At 36.1% G+C, this 12,001-nt stretch overlaps 1 protein-coding gene across 1 annotated transcript in view; it reads left to right on the top strand.

The window, feature by feature from the left end:
* Window positions 1-12,001, top strand: part of LOC106091905 (inactive hydroxysteroid dehydrogenase-like protein 1) — a 33,097-nt gene that overhangs the window by 1,377 nt on the left and 19,719 nt on the right. The window lies entirely within an intron of this gene.

Below are 12,001 nucleotides of genomic sequence, written 5' to 3'. Positions count from 1 at the left end.
TCGGTTTATATGGTAGCTATATCAGGTTATGGACCGATTAGAACCATACTTGGCACAGTTGTTGGGTATCATAACAAAACACGTCGTGCGAAATTCCATTCCAATCGGATAAGAATTGCGCACTCTAGAGGCTCAAGAAGTCAAGACCCAAGATCGGTTTATATGGTAGCTATATCAGGTTATGGACCGATTTGAACCATACTTGGCACTGTTGTTGGATATAATAAGAAAACACGTCGTGCAAAATTTCATTTCAATCGGATAAGAATTGCGCACTCTAGAGGCTCAAGAAGTCAAGACCCAAGATCGGTTTATATGGCAGCTATATCAGGTTATGGACCGATTTGAATCATACTTGGCACAGTTGTTGGATATCATAACAAAACACGTTGTGCAAAATTTCATTCTGATCGGATAAGAATTGCGCACGCTAGAGGCTCAAGAAGTCAAGACCCAAGATCGGTTTATATGGCAGCTATATCAGGTTATGGACCGATTTGAACCATACTTGGCACAGTTGTTGGATATCATAGCAAAACACGTCATGCAAAATTTCGTTCCAATCGGATAAGAATTGCGCACTCTACAGGCTCAAGAAGTCAAGACCCAAGATCGGTTTATATGGCAGCTATATCAAAACATGGACCGATATGGCCCATTTACAATACCAACCGACCTACACTAATAAGAAGTATTTGTGCAAAATTTCAAGCGGCTAGCTTTACTCCTTCGGAAGTTAGCGTGCTTTCGACAGACAGACGGACGGACGGACGGACGGACGGACGGACGGACGGACGGACGGACGGACGGACAGACGGACGGACGGACGGACGGACAGACGGACGGACATCGCTAGATCGACATAAAATGTCACGACGATCAAGAATATATATACTTTATGGGGTCTCAGACGAATATTTCGAGTAGTTACAAACAGAATGACGAAATTAGTATACCCCCCATCTTATGGTGGAGGGTATAAAAATACGGGTGTTATTTTTAGAAAAACAAAACTTCAAACATGTGATTGTGTGTTAAATTTTAGTAATACATTATTTATTTGAATACGATCCAAAAGTATTGAAAGCCATAACGGAGCTTAATAAACAACATTTCATTCTATTTGAATAACACCTGTGCCATTCTGATTCTACAACTCTTTACGAAGCGATTTTTGTAATTATTGGTGGAACCACTACCATGTGCAGAGCGGGATAACGGTTCATATTACCTTAATGTTATTTGGGTTACGGCCATGCCTACAATGCACAGTGGAATAGAATCGAAAAAAAAACGAGTAAAAAATCTGTCATTTGAGAACGGCTCTAAAGTTAGTCACCTTGCCATTTAGCAAAATTGTTTAGGCTGGCAAATCGTCAGTTGTGGTCCGATTTCCAAAATTCTTTTTTGCTGGATAGTACAAAACAGTCCGCTTAAGATCTGTAATATCTCTACTGGTTCGGGGATCTTCAACTTTTAATTTTTATATTTTGGAATTTTTGAATGAATTTTTGAAAGCCGAGACAGGGTTTTTGCGATATACGAAGGCGTTTGGGGTTCGATTTTCATTTGAATGCATGATTTGAATTACTGACAAAATTTACAATATATAGGAAACGGTAGATCTTCGGAGGGCCGAGCCGATTGAAGGAAATTTTTGTTTGCGCCCTTTTTGCAACTTAAAACCAGTAAGGAAAGGCAAAAGTCGGGCGTTGCCGACTATATAATACCCTACACCACCTAGTACATGTAGTACTTTTTATATGAAGAACTTATCTCGAAATCTAGTCAGACTTTAATTTGGATACCAATTGAATTAGCAATTTAGAACCTTGTAAGATTTTTCTACCATAGGACAAAATATTTGGATTTCCACATCTATAAAAGGCCATATCGGATAAATGATTATATGGGAGTTATATCGAAACCAGTGCCAATTTTAATGACACATACTGGAGCGTCAAATAGAGATTGACGTCCCAGTATGTGTCATTAAGATGTGACCAAAATTGTGGTTTTTACTGCCATAAAAGTCCATATCGGATAAAATACACACACATGGATCACATATTAGAATGTCAATTTAAACGTCTCATATAAAATCGGGGGAAAATTGTGGATTCTACAGCCTTAAAAGGACATATCGGATGAACGATACATATGGTAGCTATATCTAAATCTAAACCGATTTTTATGAAAATTTCCAGATATATTAAGATCAGCAATAAAACAGTCCGTGTCTAATTTTGTGCAGATCGTTTAAGAATTGTAGATACTGCGGCCATTTAAGTGCAAATCGGGCGATACATTTATATGGGAGCTATATCTAAATCTGGACCCATTTTTATAAAATTTTGCCCACATAAAACACCCCATGCCAAATTTTGTAAAGATCGGACTAAAACTGTAGTTTCTACAGCTATTAAAGTCCATTTCCGATGAAAGATATATATGGGAGCTATATCTAAATCTGAACCGATTTTTTTTTTAAATCAAGAGCGTTTGTCCTTGGGCCAAAAAAGTGGCATGTGGAAAATTTCGCGACAATCGGACAACAAATACGACCTGCATTTTGATTACAAGAATACATGGACTCACAGACGGACATGGCTAAATCGAATCAGAAATTGATTCTGAGTCGATCGGTATACTTATCAATGGGTCTAGCTCTTCTCCTTCTTAGCGTTGCAAACAAATACACAAATCTAAAATACAGGGTGGTGCAGGGTATAAACACGTATCTGATAGAAACAGGGGGTTAAGTCACGAGGGTAAGCTTTCCGCCTCCAAACTGACATAAGACATGATCATGCCAATATTACGAATCTGATATCCAAATATGGGGTTAAATGTCTATATGACCTGGGAAAAGATGTTTTAGAGAACAAAACTCTCCAAACACCCCTCAAACATCCGGTTTAGACTTATTGGGGCAATATTGGAATCAAATGCAAAATTCTCATTATGGAGAAATTCACAAGCGTAACGGTTGCAAATCATTGAGATTTGTTGTCAAAAAAATCGAAAAAATGTATTCAGCAATGAGGCTCATTTCTGGCTGAATGGACACCTTAACAGACAGATGCGACCATCTAGGGTGAGAAATAGTCACATGCCGTACTATAGCTAGCGATGTATGTCAAAACAAGTAAAAAGGCGTTAAGTTCGGCCGAACTTTGGATACCCACCACCTCGGGTATATATGTAAACCACGTTTCGTCAAAATCCGGTGAAAAATGCATACCTTATGCCCCATAGCAGCTACATCGAAATATGCTCCGATTTGAAGCAAATACTAATAAGCACAAGTCAGTGTTCAAATGTGTATGACAAAATATTGGTCTTTTTAGTAGCTATATCCAAAAATAAACCGATCTGAACCATATACGACACGGATGTCGAAAAGCCTAACATAAGTCACTGTGTCAAATTTCAGTGAAATCGGATTATAAATACGTATTTTATGGTGTCAAATCGAGATATCGGTCTATATGGCAGCTATATTCAAATCTGGACCGATCTGAGCCAAATTGAAGAAGAATGTCGAAGAGCCTAACACAACTCACTGTGCCAAATTTCGGTGACGTCGGCCAATAAATGCGCCTTTTTTGGGCCCAAAATCCTAAATCGAGAGATCGGTCTATATGACAGCTATATCCACATCTGGACCGATCTAGGCCAAATTGAAGAAAGATGTCAAAGGGCCTAACGCAAGTCACTGTCCCTAATTTCGGCGACATCGGACAATAAATGCGCCTTTTATGGGCTCAAAACGTTAAATCGAGAGTTCGGTCTATATGGCAGTTATATCCAAATCTGGACCTCTCTGAGCCAAATTGAAGAAGGGGTGTCGAAGGGCCTAACACAACTCACTGTCGCAAATTTTGGAAATTCGGACAATAAATGCGCCTTTTATGGGCCTAAGACCTTAAATCGAGAGATCGGTCTATAAGGCAGCTATACTCAAATCTGAACCAATCTGAGACGAATTGAAGAAGGATGTCGAAGGGCCTAGCACAACTCACTGTCCAAAATTTCAGCAAAATCGGATGATAAATGTGGCTTTTATGGGCCTAAGACCGTAAATCGGCAGATCGGTCTATATGGGGGCTATATTAAAACATAGTCCGATATAACCCATGTTCGAACTAATCCTGCTTATAGACAAAAAAAGGTTGTGTGCAAAGTTTCAGCTCAATATCTCTATTTTTAAAGACTGTAGCGTGATTTCAACAGTCAGACGGACGGACATGGCTAGATCGTCTTAGCTTTTTACGCTGATCAAGAATATATATACTTTATAGAGACGGAAATGGATATTTCTCGATGTTTTCAAACAGAATGACAAAATGAATATACCCCCATTCTTCGGTATTGGGTATAATAATAAAAAGCCATATCCGTCTTTATGGGTATGCTTTCTTTATCGTTTGTCTCTCTTTTTTTTGTAATCAAGGTGGAGATTGCATTTTTCAGCCAATCATCACGAAATTTTCCTCATATCACCTTAATAGCCCAAAGACAAATGCTATGAATTTTGGGAAAAATCGTTTCAAATTTAGATGTAGCTCACACGCGAATACATATATCGCTAAATGTTTACTTATAAGATTAGTACAAACTTCAATCCATTTGCACGAAATTTGATACGGAATGTTTATTACCCAAATTTAGTGTGGAATGTTGGCTTTCTCCCAAAAATTTTTTTGATCAGAATTTTTTTTGTAATTATAAGTATTTATGCCAGAATATTTATTATAAGAATGTAATACCTAATAATATGATTTTTTCCGATATGATTTTTTTTTTGTAATGTTAAAATCTTTAAATAAAAGTTATTTTTATATAATTTTCAAGTAAATAATATAAAATTAATTAAATTCTTTAACATATTTTTTTTTTTCATTATAAGAAATGAAATAGTTGCCACTTGCCTCAATGAAGCCTAATAGGAGCTGAGGCTTTACGATATGTGTTATTAATGAAATGTACAAATAAAAAGAATAATAAAAAAACAAGTAGAAAGGCGTTAAGTTCGGGTATACCTCGGGTATATATGTAAACCACCTTTCGTCATAATCCGGTGAAAATGCATAATTTATGCCCCCATAGCAGCTATATCGAAATATGAGTGGTCTAATAAGTACAAGCCATCGTTCAATTTCGTAAAACACAATAATGGTCTTTGTGATAGTTATATCCAAATCTGGACCGATCTGAACCATATACGACACGGATGTCGACAAGCCTAACATAAGACACTGTTTCAAATTTCATCGAAATGGAATTGTAAATGCGCCTTTTAGGTGGCCACGACCTTAAATCGAGATATCGGTCTATATGACAGCTATATCTGAATATGGACCGATCTGGGCCAAATTGAAGAGGGATGTCAAAGGGCCTAACACAACTCACTGTACCAAATTTCGGCAAAATCGCACAATAAATGCTCCTTTTAGGGCCCAAGACCTTAAATCGAGCTGGACCGGTCTGGGCCAAATTGAAGATGGATGTCGAAGGCCCTAACACAACTTATTGTCCCAAATTTCGGCGACATCGGACAATAAATGCGGATTTTATAGGTCCAAAACCTTAAATCGAAGGATCGGTCTAAATGACAGCTGTATACAAGTCTGATCTAATCTGAGCCAAATTGCAGAAATATGTCGAACACAACTCACTATCTCCAATTTTGGAGAAATCCGACAATAAGTGCGCCTTTTATGGCCCCAAAACCTTAAATCGAGAGATCGGTCTATATGGCAGCTAAATCCAAATCTGGACCTCTGTGAGCCTGATTGCAGAAAGATGTGGAGGGGCCTAACACAACTCACTGTCTCCAATTTCGGAGAAATCGGACAATAAATGCGCTTTTTATGGGCCCAAGACCTTAAATCGAGAAATCGGTCTATATGGCAGCTATAATCAAAGCTGGGCCGGTCTGGGCCAAATTGAAGATGGATGTCGAAGGACCTGACACAACTCACTGTCCCAAATTTATAGGTCCAAAATGTTAAATCGAGGGATCGGTCTATATTGCAGCTATATTCAAATCTGAACCAATCTGAGCCAAATTGAAGAAGGACGTCTAAGGGCCTAGCACAACTCACTGTTCCAAATTTGGCAAAATCGGATAATAAATGTGGCTTTTATGGGCCTAAGACCTTTAATCGGCGGATCGGTCTATATGGGGGCTATATCAAGATATTGTCCGATATAGTTCATCTCTATTTTTAAAGACTGTAGCGTGATTTCAACAGACAGACGGACGGACATGGCTTTATCGTTTTAGATTTTTACGACGATAAGAATATATTGAGTTGCCCAAAAATAATTTCGGATTTTTTGAAAGAAAGTAAATGCATTTTTAATAAAACTTAGAATGAACTTTAATCAAATATACTTTTTTTACACTTTTTTATAAAGCAAGCTTAAAGTAACAGCGGATAGCTGACAGAAGAAAGAATGCAATTACAGAGTTTATACCCTTCGGTGGTGGGTATAAAAATATGCCAATGAAAAAACCTCCTTCTCAATTTGTCACAACCCCCGTTGCTTTGCAAATAAAGTACTTGGACGACTTTCGTACGCCAATGAATATTAATGAGTGCTTTCCGAACGGCGTGCCGCAGACCGATAGGACTCTATAGAGAAGTTTTCACGGCTGATAAATAAAATACCTTAATAGTGTCGCCATCAATAGGAAGGGATAACCACCGCTGACAATTTTTTCTGATGTTCTTGCCGGCGTTTGAACCCAGGCTTTCAACGTTAAATGCGGACCATCTCACCTCTGAGCTACGGTGGCTCCAATATTACCTTTGGGGAGAAATTTTTACATAGCAAAGTATCTCACAAATGTCGCAAGCATTAAAAGGGTATAACCACCTATAATGTTCTTGCCGGGATTGCAATCCGGGATTTAAGGCGCACATGCCAACCCTTTTACTACAGTAGCCCCCAAAAAGGTGTTAGGCTACCCCACCATCATATATTTAACAATTATAGAATTCATAATTAAACTTTTTTAAGGAACTATGATCGTACATTAAAATTAAAAAGTCTGTCCCTCACCTAATGGCATGCATAAACTGAAAACCAACCAACTATTAATCAAAAATTAGTGTCATTCTTCACTTTTTCTTTTTTAAGTTGGCAAATCTGAAATCATTAACATTTCTTGTTAAATTATACCCATAATTATCATACAGTCTTCCAAAATTGTTTCTTCTATTTGTTGTCAGCATCAGAAAATGGTACATGATGTACATCATAGTTTGTCAATTTTTTTTTTTTTTTTTTTTTTTGATTCAACGTGGAATATTAATGTCTCCTAATTTATCTTTCTTTGTTTATAATTCGGGTTTTTTGCCAATCTGCAATCTAACAACAAAAGAAATTATGAAATATTCAACGCGTTTGAAGAAATTTGATACTCTTCTTTATTTTGTTTAAGCCAAGACTGTAATTAGTTTTTTTTTTCTTTAATTAAAAATTAATGACTGCTAACAAACTTCTTTGACGACCCGATAAAAGTGTGTTGTGGTAGTTTGTATTCAAAAGGAGCGTGTGTACTTCTCATGATGTATAGTGATTAATAATTGAAAGCAATGTTGCATAGTGAAGAAACTCCACAAAATTAAAAACAATATACTTATACCATCGATTATAGTATTGAAGTAAAATGTATTAGAAAATGTTGGTATAGAATTTAGTATTTAAAAGACTTGCCTTAAGGGAGAATAAGGGACCTTCTTCTACAACTTTCATATAAACCAGTGATATGCACTCAACTACACTCAAAAAATTTTGAGCCTCAACACTAGTTAAAGTGAACTAAATTTGGGAAATATTGAACTTTCTATGGCTCTAAAGAACAAAATGCTCTTTGCAAGTTCAACAATTTATTTATAGCTACGAAATTGTTTATAAAGGGTGATTTTTTTGAGGTTAGGATTTTCATGCATTAGTATTTGACAGATCACGTGGGATTTCAGACATGGTGTCAAAGAGAAAGATGCTCAGTATGCTTTGACATTTCATCATGAATAGACTTACTAACGAGCAACGCTTGCAAATCATTGAATTTTATTACCAAAATCAGTGTTCGGTTCGAAATGTGTTCATTCACCGTAACGTTGCGTCCAACAGCATCTTTGAAAAAATACGGTCCAATGATTCCACCAGCGTACAAACCACACCAAACAGTGCATTTTTCGGGATGCATGGGCAGTTCTTGAACGGCTTCTGGTTGCTCTTCACTCCAAATGCGGCAATTTTGCTTATTTACGTAGCCATTCAACCAGAAATGAGCCTCATCGCTGAACAAAATTTGTCAAAATTTGAACACATTTCGAACCGAACACTGATTTTGGTAATAAAATTCAATGATTTGCAAGCGTTGCTCGTTAGTAAGTCTATTCATGATGAAATGTCAAAGCATACTGAGCATCTTTCTCTTTGACACCATGTCTGAAATCCCACGTGATCTGTCAAATACTAATGCATGAAAATCCTAACCTCAAAAAAATCACCCTTTACATAATATTAGTCCACTTTCAACTTCCCACAGGTAAAATATGAACTAAAGAGCATTGAAAACGAAAAATAAAAGTATTGAAAAAATTCGCTTTTTCCGAACACTCCGTAGCATCCAAATGGACACATCCATATTACTCAACCCATTTATTTCCGTCTGTTTCCCATCCCCACGTTATCAATTGCTCAGCTATTGTGAAGAATACAAATTTAATATGAAACATTTCAATTATAAATTAAATAAAACTTAAACTTTTGTCCCAGCCGAGTATTGAACCAAGAACCTTCTGTTTACAAAACAGACGCTCTACCCATTCATCCGCATCAGTATTGTTCGAGTCTTCGACTATTTTCCAATTTCCATATTTTCCAATATTTACTAACAACTCGAAAGCAAAACATTTTCTTACTTCTTTTCATCAAAGACGGCCATACTTATTTTGTTCAGCTTTGCCATGTTCTATTTATAGACACAATGTCTCACCATCAAAAGTTTGTTTATTAAATTGTTCTTAATTTCGAGCATGGGAATGGGAATGAAAATTTTAGTTATATTGAACTAAAAATCTTTATTTTCTTAAGTAGTTCATACAGTCAACGATGATATGCTATGCCAATGTTTCATAAAATTCTCGCTTATTTCAAAAAAGATCGTTTAATGAAATTACTTACGCTTAATTACTCACCAGCAGTTAGTTCTATTCGTACAACGTTTATTTTCTCACTCTTTAGGAAATTTTAACTAATCGTTAGTAAATATCATGGACTAACGAGTATTATGTAATTAACTCCTATTTGCAAAATTGCAATTGCATCTAACATCAACTTAATGAAATAGCTTTGAAATAGAGTCAGTCGAACGCCAATCTTCTTATAGTTAAACCTAGTCGTATTTGATGTTGAAGAAATTTTCCATGTAACGTTGCGACTATTTATATGAAGTATAGTCTGATGGAGTACGAAGTACTTTTCGAATGTGATCAATGGTCGGTTTATGTCAATCGTCGCTATGAAGGCTAAAGCCTATGAAAAATAATAGTCACAACGAAAAGAATTCTAATGTTTAGTTTTGGACAGCATCTGTTATTGCAACTTGCAATTTGCTCATGAACATTCTCCATTAAGGAACTGAGGCAAACTTCATAAATGGGTCAAATAGATTCAGACTAAGAAGATTAAAATTACAAAAAATCATGATCGTTAGATATCAATACATAAATTCAAACTACATTTTATTTACTTTTATAATATTTAGCTTTAAAAATTTTACCCATTTAAGCCTAGTATAGACTTCGACTGTGCCGAAAATGTTGCTAAATACCAATTAAATTTTTTTGAAATCTCACAATTCTTCCAACAGTGTTGCTAATTTGTTTAGTTGAAATTAAACTTTTTTATTTGGCGTGTAAAGCGTTGTTTTAGTAGTAAGCAGTTGTATGTTGACATCATTGTTACCATATGTCTGTCAACCAAAGTAAAAATAAATTTTTATTTTTGAAAGTTAAAAGGATTTTATAATACACAAATGGATGCGGATAACAGCTACCCAGGTGAATGTAGCCATTAGAGACGACATTGCACCTGAAGAAATTGACCTCCCGCGGCAAACCAGAACATTTTTGGCTCAATTGCGTTCCGGAAGATGCAGCTGTCTCCTACAGTGCTACGATTAATGCAAACGTGCGGGATGTGTGTACTCATTGTGGCCTGGAACCACACGAAACCCGCCATCTGACTTTTTTTTTCTCCGACCTCAGGCCGAAATTGAAGTGGAAGTTAGGACAAGCATGATGAAGTGCTAACCGCTAACTCCGTAGCCATTCAACCAGAAATGAGCCTCATCGCTGAACAAAATTTGTCAAAATTTGAACACATTTCGAACCGAACACTGATTTTGGTAATAAAATTCAATGATTTGCAAGCGTTGCTCGTTAGTAAGTCTATTCATGATGAAATGTCAAAGCATACTGAGCATCTTTCTCTTTGACACCATGTCTGAAATCCCACGTGATCTGTCAAATACTAATGCATGAAAATCCTAACCTCAAAAAAATCACCCTTTACATGTGCATGTAAAATCTACGAAATTTGACAATGATGCTAGCAACATGTTGAAATCATTTCATAAAAGAAACTTGGTACAACCTATTTGAACAAATTTCGTAGTCATTTCGCAAAATTTTTTCATAGGGCCTTTTGACAGTTATTTGGACGAAAACTCCAAGTCAGTACCAGGCTTTATTCAAAAACAATTATTTGAAAAACTGTCGATATTATTTGACATAACAAACAAAATTTCGGAACCGGTTTTCATTAAGTATTGATTCAAATGGTTTTTATTTTTATAAACCTGAATAAATGAGTGCATTGTCATTATTATATATTTAATTTATACAAAATCAATTTAAAAAGACGCATATGACAACGGCGATAGTACTGATACAAGACAAAGAAAGCATTTTATAAAAAATATCAAATTTGTAGATTCCATTATTTTCCCCTGTTCCTTAGTGGAATGTTCATGGGCAAAATTGCATTTTGATTCCCCTACATCCTATCAATGAAAGAGAATAGTTAGATTTTCAAAAATATTTTTATTTTCAATATAATCTCCTGAAACTTCAATGCACTTAGTCCAACGCTTATCTAGCAAATCCCTCGATTCCCTTTATTAAAGTAGTTTTCCTCAAGGCCTTCAAAATAGTGGTTTACAACTGTAATTGCATCGTTATTTGAGGTAAAAAGCTTGCCAGCAATGATTTTTTTAGATTTGAGATCGGGAAAAACTCTCTGGGAGGTAAATCAGGTGAATAAGGTGAGTGGTCAAGCAACTTTAATTCGTTGATTTTAGCCATTGTTAAAACCCTCCTGCACGCTGGTGCGTTGTCTTGATGAACAATTATTGGGTTGCCCAAAAAGTAATTGCGGATTTTTTAAAAGAAAGTAAATGCATTTTTAATAATACTTAGAATGAACTTTAATCAAATATACTTTTTTTACACTTTTTTTCTAAAGCAAGCTAAAAGTAACAGCTGATAACTGACAGAAGAAAGAATGCAATTACAGAGTCACAAGTTGTGAAAAAATTTGTCAACGTCGACTGTATGAAAAATCCAATCCAAGCAATTACTTTTTGGGCAACCCAATATTATACTCTCCATCATAGGATGGGGGGTATACTAATTTCGTCATTCTGTTTGTAACTACTCGAAATATTCGTCTGAGACCCCATAAAGTATATATTGTATATTCTTGATCATCGCGAAATTTTATATCGATCTTGCCATGTCCGTCCGTCCGTCTATCTGTCGAAAACACCCTAACTTCCGAAGGAGTAAAGCCAGCCGCTTGAAATTTTGCACAAATACTTCTTATTAGTGTAGGTCGGTTGGTATTGTAAATGGGCCATATCGGTTCATGTTTTGATATAGCTGCCATATAAACCGATCTTGGGTCTTGACTT

This window comes from Stomoxys calcitrans, chromosome 3 (assembly GCF_963082655.1).
Source record: "Stomoxys calcitrans chromosome 3, idStoCalc2.1, whole genome shotgun sequence".
Taxonomy (NCBI): Eukaryota; Metazoa; Arthropoda; class Insecta; order Diptera; family Muscidae; genus Stomoxys; species Stomoxys calcitrans.
Note: the sequence above shows the minus strand (reverse complement) of the source record. Positions and strands in the feature narration are given on the sequence as shown.